The following is a 12,588-nucleotide window of genomic DNA, read 5'->3' as shown; positions in this document are numbered from 1 at the left end:
CAGGATTTTATCTTTAAAATTAGCTCAAATGCTGCATTCTGAAAGACCAAGTTTTTAAAAAATTACTCTTTTATAGTCAATAGGAATATCAAGTCTGGAAAAGATGTAGCTAAGAAAAACAAAGGAGAGGAACTTGTGCCTCATTTCTGCTCACTTGGGGTTATCAGTGAGAGAGGGGTTATCTCTGATAACCTTCTTTCACAAACAACTCAGCAATCTTGCTTAATTTATGACCATTTATAAGCTCAGGAAAAATCCCCAGATATCTGGCAGAAAATGTTTGAGAAGTAGTGTGGGAAGTGCTATTTGTTGGTCAATCTGCATTAAATTAGAAAATAAAGACCTAAATTTTATGGATTTCCTACATACCTGCATGTGCACATTTGCAGGTACAGAAAAAAACCTTTTTCCTGTGGATAAGCCTCGTGCATAAACCTTGTAATTATCTGGACCCTGTTGCAGTTTTTTGTGAACTTGTCCCATGGCTGATAAACTGCCATTCCTGTCTCTGAGGCTGCTGGAGCTGAGGGTCTGATGTTGAGATGTTTTGGAACAGCATAGTGTTGCATAACAACAGTGTTTTTCCTGTATAACAGTCAAAGTGTGGGAGTTGCATTTCCTCAAGACTGATGTCCTTTGAAGTATTAGGGGGTGGAGATTCCTGTGTACATGGCCAGCAAAGTGGGAGGATATTTATAAATAAAATTGCATTTATGAAACAATAGAGCAGAAATAACATTTTCAATTAACTTTGAGATGAAGTTTACTGTAAAAGCGTGCCTGATCACAGCTGGATCAGCAATCCCTGTACCTGCTCTTGGCTAGATATCACATCATGGGTCCTTTCATATCATGTTTGGTCAAACTCCCTTGGGAGTCATTGTGCTGACCCCTTAAGTGGTCCAGAACATTGTCACCTGTCCTTTTTATAATACAGTTGATAACTTTTGGCATCACAGGTGGAAACTCTGATTCAAAAGATCTAAAATATTTGGGAAATGGACTGTAAGTTGTACCTGAAGAATCACAGTTCTTATGGCAAATAGTTTTTTCTTGCTGTGGAATTTGTGCTGGATGGAACAGCCATGTTGACACTATGAGCACATGGGGGAATTCCTGTCTCCGTGCCAAATTTTGAAATTATCTATTAATTACTTCTGGAAATACTAGTGAGCATCTTCCTATTGCATATCATTGCTGATATTTTTTCTAGTTTTAGGTTAGAACGTGTGCTACACTCACTATCTCATGTTCAAATAAAGCAGATGAAAAGTCTTGTTTTATTAACTTCTCCTGTCACTGGAGATGTTGATATGTCATTGTCCCTGCATTTTTTTAGCATATCCCTCAGATCTGCCTGAACCTCCAGGTTTGCATTTCCAACGTGTGGTATATTCAAAACTTATTCAATGCCTTGCTGAACCTGGGGAGGGAAGGATGTTTGGTGAATGTGAAATGGGATGATCACAACTCTATGCATCTGATTGTGCGTGGGAGTCAACAGAGAGAGAACACAGCCTGAAAAATGTTGTGTTCTGTGTAAACTTGTTGGGTTTTTAAGTACTCATTATTATAGTTTGCTGGTGCTATTTAAACCTCTCATTTGTTCTCTTTTCTTCTTTGAATCACAGGAAGCACATTTGCTACAGAACCCTTTAAGGATATGGTCCTAGGTTTTTCCAAAGCACATAAATTCCATGGGAAGTTAATGAGACTTTGGTCCCAAACTCTTCTGAAATCTTACTTTCTGTTTCTAATGGGACTGTTGTACCATCTTTGCAGGGGAGTACCTAAAAGTCACAGGGAAATAACAACAAGCTTTTAAACCTCCCTTTGGAAACTCTGGTCTGTGGCAATAATAAGGAGAATTAAAAAAGGATGGGTTTTTTGCTTGTTGTGTTTAGTTGAGCTTAGGTGTCTATTTTTCAGTCTTTTGCCAGACTTCCAAAGAAACATTGCCATTGCTTGATGGATTTTTCTGTTTTCCTGGCTTAAAAAATGCAGCAACCAGCTGTAATTTAGTTTGGTGATGTTCTTGACCTCCTGTTTCTGACACCAGTGCCTGATTGTGCACCCATGTGTAATGGGTGTGCATGAAACACTGCCCTACAGTAGCTTTACTTTACAGACCCATCCATGTCTATAGCCAGACTCCCACCTCCACAGGAACCATATCCTGGATGCTCTGTAAATCCTGAGATGATGGATTAATTTCAGCAGTTGGAAATGTCTCATCTCTGAAATGGCTGTGAGCCAAGAATACAAATGGAGAGGTGGAAAGGAATTCCTGGCCTGCACAGGAACTTGAGACAACTCTTGAAAGATGTAAAGCTCTGTTGTAATTTAATAACTCTTAAGCTTTGTAATTTCATTGCATAAAGTAGATTTGATTGCTAATTCTGAAGGGCAGAATGTCACTGTCATCTCTTCATAAGCTGTTTTAAAATGCGATTGAGGGTCATTGGCCCTCTGAGAGTGTCCTTAAACATCTGCCACATATGCACGAAAACTTTGGTAAGTGTTATTTCTGCAGGGGTGCCTGTCATAGATGGGCAGAAAAGCAAAAGTGTGTTCTCCCAGACTGTCAGCTTGACTCTCTGTACATAAGTACCTGTGTGAATGCTCTGTGCCAGTCACTTTGCAGAACAAGGGGGATTGCTTGCTGGGGCTGAGCAGGGAGAAAGGTGACTGCCTTACTCAGCAAGCTGCTGAAAGCCAGGGCTTCCCTGGTCGCTGTGGACCCTCTCCAGCCTTTGCCACTCCTGAATTCAAGGACTGAATGCAGTCATTTGTTTTAGTCTTTGATGTCAGAAAACCAAAGCATTCCATTTTGTCATTTGTTTGAATTTTGTCTTTATATTATCCTTCATGGACATCACACAATTTGAAGGTGGCAGCCCTGAATACTTTTGGAAGCTGTGAACCATGTAAGGGAGAGAGAAAGAGGAAGTGCTCATGGATGTGTGCCTCAGTCTATCACTCTGAGCTCCTTGCTCTTCCTTTGATTACTTCTTTTTATTGTTTTTTTTTAGTGGTTTTCTTGGGTCATCACTGGTTGAACTGAGAAGAGTATCTGCTTTTCTGTGGCATCTGCAGTGCCTCCCTTCTGACTCTGCACTGCCTTTGTTTCCCTGGGCTGTCCCAGTCTGTCCAGGAGCTCCCTGGATAGGTGTGCAGACCCTGCATGAGGCACAGTGTCTCTCTAAACAGTAATGGCCAGTCTGGATGTATTTGCTTTTATTTCGAATTTTTAGCTGACCTATTTTCAGTTTGCTTGCCACAGGCTCACAGTCTAAGGCTATCGAATCCCAGATTTTACACTCGTACCTCAATAAAGTAAATAAAAAAGTAAATGAATGAAAGTGGTGCTGGGTTTGTGATGTGCATCACCTCCTCCCTCTCTGGGCTGGTGTAGCTTTGTGCACCAGGGTAGGTATTTGTTGTGCACCCCTAAAGTGGAGCTTGCAATCCCAGCAAGTGGCAAAAGGGGAGATTTCAAACATTGTAAGAAAGAAAAGAGACTTTGGGTTATTGTGGTCTCTGGGCTGAAGAGGTTAAAGTTGTGACCACAGCGGTCACTTCTGTAGGATCAGCAGCATTGTCCTATGGAATTCACCGTGCCCAGCCAGGCATTGTATCAGTGGGAACAGTGCAAGTACAGGACTTAGACTATTCATGGGGTGGTCTAACAACTGACATCAACTCACTGATTGATTTTATTTAACTAACTCACTAAGGGTTTATTTATAGAATTCAAAAAGAAAAAGTGTAGGAGCAGCGAAGGATGTGTCATCAGTCATGTAGTTTGCTATTAAAATCTGATGCTGTAGACTGGACTGGGCCATGATGCTCACAAGTGTAGGAAATGTTTGGTTGCTGTGTTCACAAACTGCAGTGAAAGGCTTTGGTGTTTTCATCTTGTATAAAGAATCCAAGTAAAGTTGAAAGCAGCAAAGCTTTTAATTGTGATACAATTTGTGCATTGAGGTATGGCAGTAAAGAGCAAACATGAGCAAGCTCCAGTAACTGTTGCAGAGACCAATCTTAATCTGGCCCAAGGAGATGATGCACAAGATGGGACCTAATAGATCATTTCAATATTTGATTCCTGTGATTCTGTCAAATCCCTAAAGACCTGGCAGCAGGCTTTGATCTCAAGACAAAGGGTGAAAGGAAAACCAAGGGTCTACATATCCTGTCGCTTTCTTTGGTGGGAGTAACTGAAGAAATACTTGATTATTGCTGGGATTTGCCTTCTCATTAGAAACACCAAAAGAACAGGAGCTGAGCCAAAAATTTCAGTTGCAAATTGACTGTTTAAAGAAATATGTGTGAAGGTCTCTGCCTCAATATGAGTTTATAATCATGGTGTTAGGGGAGCATGATAATAGAATAAATTGCATCATTAAATCCCTGATGTTTTCAAGGGAAAAGTCCTACTAATGGGTGGGGGGGAGGGGGGGCGGGCTGGCACTGCAAGTGCAGGTCAGCCTTCCCTCATGCTGCTGACAAGTTCTGGAGGAGATGCTGTGTGCTGTTACACATCTGCTCATGGTTTATTCACTAAGTGCATCATAGTGCCCTGAAGTGAGGATCTGAGCTTTCTTTAACATCAGTGGATGAAATCAGACCTGCAGAGGAGTATTTCCCTGGCTGTTTAGATTTTTTTTTCACAGGGGAGAGCCCCAAGCAAGGTTTGTGAAGTTTGGTATTGCAACGTTTTCCTCATTCTAGGAGGAGCTGCAATTCTGCAGTGTAGTGGTGCACAGCAGAAAGTGTGGCCTTGTTTTCTCAGGTGGGAACCAGACTGAAAAGTGAAATGATTTGCTAAAATCAGAATTTGGGGAGTCTCAGTTTCTAGTTTTCCTGTAAACTGTAAATTATATAGTGAATGTGGCAAGCCATGGCCTCTTTGTGCAGGGACTGTGGTGGGGAGGAACAAGTTCCCTGACTAGTTAATGTAAGCAGGCTGATGTAAATAATTTAAATTCAGTTGGGACAGAAAGGATTACTGTCCATCAAATGTACCTAACAGCCATAAGCTATGTGAGGCTCTGCATCTTTCATCCAGCCATTTCTTCTCTCTTAAATACACACACTACTGTAGTCCCCACAAATTCCAGCTAAAATGAGAGTATGCATGCCAGGTACTCCACAGAGAGACAAGAACCCCCCATATCCATGCTTCTGGAAGTAGGTGATATTGAAAAAGGAATAGAAAGAGATGTAAACATTGTAGGTAATAATTATTCTGGCTTTATAAAATGTGTTTTATATATCTATTAAAAACTGTACACGTTTATAGATGTATTCACATACACATGTATAAATTTCATTCAGTACTGAATCAAGAATCATAAGTGGTGTTTCCATGGAAGAGAAAATTGTGGTGCAGGTCAGGTGGGTAAAGGCAGGAGGGAGGGCAGAGACCATGTAAAACACTCCTTTTACATTAGCATACATTTCTTGTGGTGTGCCAGCACAATGGTCTCTGAGCTGGCTGTGCAAATGTTCAGCTTTTTGTTAGCAGCTACTCAAAAAAGCTGAAAGCAAATCAGAGAAGTGTCCCTGAGTAGCTGATTCCTAGTGATTTTTTTGGTTCATTCCTCCTGCGTGTTTGCTGCTCCTCTCAAATTGATCTGTTCTGAAAATTGTATCATGGTTGAATTCACATCCAACTACAAAGCAAGTTGAGAGGCTTGTAGTGTGGTCTGCGGGCAAGTAGGGGAAATTTTGTCTTAATCAATGTACAGTTCTCCATCCTGTGAAAGAAAATTAGCCATGTAGATACAAAAGAAGGACAAAGCAGCCACACACTGCAGCTCAGAAAACTTTCCATCATTTCTGCTGAATAGGGACCCAGTGTGGCTTTTTCTATAGAGCAACGCTCCATTTGTTTCAAGGAAGTTGTGAAATTGGAGACCGAGAGGAGTTAGGAGGGAGGCTCATTAGAGAGGCTCTGTTGTAAGGAGCACTTCCCAAAATTAAACTGGCTGCTCAAAGGAAGTGCAAAAGTCTGCCCCCAGACTTGCATCCAAGTCTTGATTAAGATGTATGGTTCTCCCCTGGTGTGGGGATTTGTCCTGTGAATGGGAATGCCACGTTGGGAAGAGCAGAAGAGCTGAGTCAGGAGTCATTAATGGCTGTGTCTCCAGGAGTCTTGTGGGGAGGGACAAGGAGAAAGCAGCAAGGTCTGTGCTCTGCTCCTGGTGCCCAAATAATGCATTTTTCAAAACACATTGGACCAGGCTCTTCTAGGGGAGAGGAGTCATCACTGATCTCATGGGAGGGGAGGTACTTGGAGGAAATATTTCCATTCACTGTAAGATTTCTCCTCTTACTACTCACAGGGATTTTGTGCCCCACTGTGTGATCTGTGCCTGGCCTGCTCTCTGGGTTCTGCTTTTTTTTTTCATGTAAGTGGGACTGTTGGAATATTAAGAGAACTGAGTTAATGAAACATCCTCCTTGTTCTCGTAGTTGGGAAGGCCAGCATCTGTGTAGTTTTATGCCAGCTTGTGAACGTGTTCCTCAGGCTGTGAGAATTCAGACTGAGGGTACCTCAGCCTCTGGACCCTGCAGGTCAAAACCTGAGTTCATCAAGGGACTCAGATCCACAAGAGACCTACATATCTCTGATAGCTGAGAGGAGCAGCACCTCAAAGCAGGAGACAAGGATGACTCCTTGCATGAGGAGGCTGAATTTGGATGTTCCTCACAAGTGACTGTAAAATAATTGCAAGTCAGTGCTATTTCCATTGATCTGAGATTACAAACTCAAAGCCTGTGTTTTCAGGGAGCTGAGTTATGTACCTGCCTACAAACTTTTCCAAGAGGAAAAATGGAGAATCAGAAAGCAGCTTACATCAGGGTCCCACTGATTTGTCTCAGATGTTATTCAGAAACATGTGTTTGAGATCCAGGCCATAAAAATAAATTGTTTCCTCCATCATGTTGTTTTGTGACCAAAGCTTGTTTTAAAAACTCACACTATCTTTTAAAAATGCTTTGTTTTTAAAGTCAAGTTCCAAATTCCTCACAGTCATTCTGTCAGGACTGTCAACATGCTTCATGCTCTAAATTGGAAAATGTGCTAAGTCAGGCCTAAAATCAGTAAATAAATATTACCACTGAAAATGATAATTTCCCAGTGCCTGTAAGCTCAGATGGAGTCAAACCAATGGTCTGTCAACAAAAGGGTTTATAGGTACTGTTGGTATGAGCTAGACAGACTTCTAGCTGCTGCATTTATTTTAAAATTTGAGTACTGCAAAGAGGAAACATCTGGACAATAAAAAATAAAAGAAAAAAAAACGTGCTATTTCATTGAAATTATTGATTCCAATTCTGTCTAGCAGGTTTCTCTTTCCAAAGTACAGCACCGGAGGTTTATTGGCTCATCCTTTTGTCTTTGTACTTCTTTCTTTCTTTTCCCTTGAGCGACCTCTCCTGTTTTCTCTGTATCCCTCTTTCCTTGGTGAGGCTGTACTGTACTGTACAGAACCTGTATTACTCCCCAGTTCCAGAGAAACTTGTGAGGAAGTACAAATAAATCCTTCCAGACTTGAGCAAGTGCTCTTAGCATACTCTTGCCAACCATGAACCAATAGTGATAAAGAGATCAACACACTTTGCTGTAAACAGGACCAGTAGGACTTGACAGGTGGGGTTTTTTTGGTTTCCCATGGAATCTATCCCTTCTTTCTGGGACACCAGCAGTCCCATATGTCGACCAGACAGCCTAATGGGATTTCTGACCTGCTCCATGTTTGCTCAGTGCTAGGAAGAATTACAAAGTTGTGGAGCTGCACTGTGTTCTCTGCTGAGCAAAATTAAAACTAGTAACTGAATGGATTTTTTTCAAGTGAAGGTTCCATTAGTGATTTTCCTACAGTCTGAGGGCTCTAATTTGTTGGAAATTGAAGTGGTTTGTAGCAGCTCTGAAGGAACCCTTTGGGACTTTGGCATCCACCAGTGTTAAGGTGGAGCAGTGCATGAATAAAGTGGAAATCTCTGTCTATTAAAGTGTTGTATTGCAGACTTTGAGAGGATGTTGCTTCATATAACACTCACTGGTTTTGTGCCTCTTAAACAGCTTATTGTTTAAGAAGAAAAGCTGCAGTCTGTAATAGCCGGAGGGAGCTGGGGCTGTGGTTGATGTCACCATGGGATTTCCCACAGTGCTGGTGCTGGCTGCACATCCTTGCCCTGATGTTTGTAGAACTGTGCTGGGAAACAGGCAGGGAGCTGACCCCGCTTAAAAAAATTATTTAAGCCTCATCAATTTCTTGAGTATTGGTGAACAGTTTGTATCATGAAACCAGGACCTAGGGCAGACAGAGGTTAAAACTTACCCAGTGTTCCTGATAGACTGGAAATAGAAACTTCTTCCTTAATTCCAGTACCAGGCTCTGGTGCCAGACCATCTCTTTGTCATCTAAAGTGGCCTCTGGTTTTGCTGCCGCTGCCTGTTATGTGACCAGGGGAAGCGTCTCTGTTCCTTGTGCTCCCTATTGCATCCAACAATTTGCTTTTTTTGCCATGCCAATTAAGCAAGTTTAAACTGACGTCCTGCTCATTCTCTTCCTTCTCTCCTCACTTCTGGCATTGCTCTCCCATCCCCTCCTGTGTGCTGGCACAGGCTTTCCTCTTTCTTGTAGTGAGGTGGTTCAGGAAGTTGAACTGGCAGAAAACTCATGCTGTCTTTCTCCCTTGCAGAAAGGTGGAGGAATATATATATACATTTATTATTTTTATATTTTTTTGGTGCTTGTTTAGCTCTCAGCACTAACCAGTGCTGGGCTAAGCTGTGATGGATGTAGCCTTCCACCTCTGTCATAAGTTTCCACTGGGGCTCTGTGCATCAGAAGTGTCAGGTGAGTGAGCTTTGAACCACAATTAGGGTTTTTGTGTAATAAAATAAATAAAAATAAGGCATTTGATGCTCTCTCATTATGCCTTTTTTTTTCTCCTAGAAGTAAAAATGAAATATTATAACACTCACTTGCCTATGTTTAGCACGTCCGCTGACTTGCCATTTTGGAAGTAGAACCAGTTCTATTTTTAGAGCTGAACTTCCTGTTTGAGCTCTCTTTAAGTTTGTCCTTTGCCTAACACAGGCAAACTCTTAAAAAAAATCTTAGTTAAACTGGGACAGTTTTGCTAAAAACAGTCATGTTCATGTCCAGATATAAACAGCAATAAATCTGCTTTGAATGAACATTACAACAAAAATACAACCTCTCAAGAGAATGTATTTCCATGATGTCAGGACGTGAAAGTGAAATTGAAGAGACGTGTTGGTGTGGTCACAGGCATCTCAAAGCCTCTGTCTACAGGTGGATTTAAAGCTGAATTGTCCTTGTGGGACAATCAAGCAGAACAAAGAAAATAGAAAGCTATTTTAGAAAAACTCCCCATAGCCACAGTGTGTTTCTGCAATAAGCATCCTCTGCTTTAATTCATCCAAACTAGAAATGAGCTGTCTTATTTTGGAATGATACCACCCAAAATCCTAAATATTTTATGGTAGTTGTTATGCTTTAGTGTCATAATATACCTTAGTTCAAAATTACCTTCAAGTGTACTGCCTTCACCTAAAAAATATACATTAATACCAGCATGTTTTGGAGGTTTGATGTAATCGTAGCTGTATATTTCTTCAGATGTCCTCATAAATGTGGGTACAAGATGTGGGGGGGTGCTACCAACCCTTTGACACCTTCAAATACCCTTCTAGACCAGAGGGGAGCTGCAGGATTGTTCCTGCAGGTATAGTGCACATGTTGATTGGTGATGTGAGTGTAGTTGAAGGTCTTCTTCCATTTCCTAACTGCCAAGTAGGAGGGAAATCAAGGCCAAAGTTTTCCTCGTTATGGGCTGAGGATGAGGTTTCAGAGGGTGGAAAGCTTATAATTTTTATAACGTTTTTCTTTATTGTTACTGTTAGATGTATTTTATATTGAGACATTTTAGGAAATGATTAATGGTCTTAAAATAAATTTGATAGATAAATAAAACATAAGATTTTCACCAAAGTTATATCCTGTCCCACTTTTCTTAGACCTTGTATTATTTTTCTTTCTATAACTGTTGTTTGTGTGCTCTGTGTTTTCAGCCACCTGGAGTATGCTTATACTACAGGTTAATGCATTGGTATACTGTACAAAAAATTGGAAGTAAAATGCTTCTTTGTATAAGGAATTTTTTTTCTGTGTGCTTTTCACTGTCTGAAGCTTCTAAGAATCATTAGAAATGATGGCTTGGGTAGGTGTAGGGATACGGATTAATTCTATATAATGCCACTAAAACACATGATTTGCCCTGAGCCCCTTTCTTCGGCCCAGTCCTGTAGCATTAAGGCTGAACAGTTCCACAGGCAGTTCCTGTGGCCACGCTCTGCACAGCGTTTGTTGTGTGCAAACAGCTCCTAACGCGGGTTATTGCAGTTTGGCACTTTTATATGCAGTGATAAAGCTACAGAGGGGCCGGAGGGGAAGGTTCGCGTCAGGCACGGCAGTTTTACACCTCCATAAGGAGGAGATGCTGTGACCCCACTGAAAGGGCTCCTGCTGCACAGCCAGAGTGGCGCTGGGGACAGAGACCTGGCCGAGGGGGAGGAGGGAAGGCAGAGAGCTCTGCAAAGCGGGATCCTTGGCGTACGCCTTTCCTGGGGGCCCGGCTATGCTGGGGGTGGAAGGTGCTGGGTGAGGAGGTGTGGGGGAGAGCTGTGTGCGATGTCCGGGCTCGTTTCCCTTTGTTCTTCTGTGCCCTCTGGTGGCACTGGGAGTGATGGGATCGGGACGCGTCTCTTAATTTGTTCGTACCCTCGCTGTGAAGTACAGGGAATGTCGGGAATAGCTCCACTTGAGCAAGGACTTTCTGCTCGGATTCACATCCCTCCCAGTTAGCAGGGGATATCATAATAGTCTCCCGTGGGCAGCAGAAGAATACGTGCTTCCAGCTCCGGGAGCTCCGGGGGGATTAACTGGGATGCAAGTCAAAGCCTCAGTCTTTAGGTACAATTAACCCGCTAGTGAGGCTGGCAGATTTCCTGAGGCTCTGCCAAAAATCCTGCTTTACAAACCAGGGATTCTTTCCTCGTAAGAAGCATAAAGATTAGGCAGGACCAGCGGGCCGGTCCCTCGGCATTGCAGGTTGGTTTCTGGTTGTCAACACTATATTGTACCTTCAGCACAGATCTCAATTCAGACACAGAGGGTTAAAATAATTCTCCAAGGTAGCTTTATCCTCTTAATGGACAGGCTTGGTAATCATTCTTACAGAAAGGACATTTCCTCTTTCCTCTGCTGTGGGGGAGTTGCACCTTTTCCTGCTGGTGCTGTGCTGGAGAAGAGACCACAGCCTAGAAAACTCTGGTGTCGTTTGCAGCTCTGATTCACACCTCCTGTGCATTTCTCATACTCTACTGTGTGGTTCACGTTTGCGTTGCTTCCACTGCTCCAAATATCCATGCTAAATCCACGTCATGGGAAATGATGGGCTATTCTGAAGATGGGAGTCTGGCAGCTTGGATAACCTGAAGCTCAGGGCAGGGGAAGGCAGTGCTTCACCTGGTTAGAAATAGGAAATGGCAGCTGTTGGACCACAGAGGAGATTTTTATAGTCCCAGTATTTCCCATTCCCTGTTCCCTCTCTGGAAAATCATTACAATATTCTATACATGAAGGAAAGCGTGGGTGCAAACTCTGCAGGGAAGATCAACAGGAGTTCTACTGAATGACTTCAAAGCTGGAGCCCATCATTCCTGAAGTGTCTGGGGTGGGCTTGGTGAGCTGTGATTTGGGAAATCATTTGCTGATGCAGCGAAGGTGCCTGTGTAATCTGCATTCCTGGAGTGCAGTTCTCTCTCTGACAAGTGGACAAGGTTTGCTTCCCTGTTGCTCTTGTTTTACCAAGAAGCCCAGAACAGAAAGGACCAGCTCTCCACACCAAACCAACTTGACCAGGGTGGGCAGTGGGAGACAAGTCATTTTTCCTCCAGATGTTCATTTCTGTATTAAAAAAATAAGGATATTACAGCACACAGTTGTACAATTCAATCTATTAGAATCTTTACAGTGTCTTGGTCAATAGGTCTCCAAATAATGGGAACAGATATTACATATGCTATTGTCCCCTTAATTTTAATGTGGATTTTACTAATACATGGGCTGGAGTAACGATAATGTTTTTAAGGTTTTAAGTAAAGCATCGTTCTTCTGTAGCTCATCCTGATGGATTTTATTTTCCAGCTTACATCCCTGCAATTGATTCTTCTGTCTCCTTCTTGCTGTTGTCTGTTCCCCTTGTCAGAGATGGCACTAGCTTGTTTCTTAGTTACTGTCTTTGTGATTCTTTGGGGATTCGCTTGTGCTCCGTGAGCAAGCAGCAGGAGAGGAAGATGTTTCTTTAGGCTGTAAAATCCCCCAGCATCACCACTCCACCTCTGAGTCACATCTGCTGCCAGAGATGAAGCAGTGCTTCTTAATCCCACATTGCCCAGTCCAGAGTTCCACTGGAAAAACATCCAGGGAAGTCAAGGGTGAAGTGGTGCATGGCGCACTGAAGCTTCCCATGTCAGCAGGA

General features: G+C 42.4%; 1 protein-coding gene across 6 annotated transcripts in view; it reads left to right on the top strand.

Moving 5' to 3' along the window:
* Positions 1-12,588, top strand: part of KDM2B (lysine demethylase 2B) — a 114,076-nt gene that overhangs the window by 15,247 nt on the left and 86,241 nt on the right. The window lies entirely within an intron of this gene.

The sequence above is a fragment of the Corvus brachyrhynchos genome, unplaced genomic scaffold (genome assembly GCF_000691975.1).
Source record: "Corvus brachyrhynchos isolate BGI_N302 unplaced genomic scaffold, ASM69197v1 scaffold114, whole genome shotgun sequence".
Taxonomy (NCBI): Eukaryota; Metazoa; Chordata; class Aves; order Passeriformes; family Corvidae; genus Corvus; species Corvus brachyrhynchos.
Note: the sequence above shows the minus strand (reverse complement) of the source record. Positions and strands in the feature narration are given on the sequence as shown.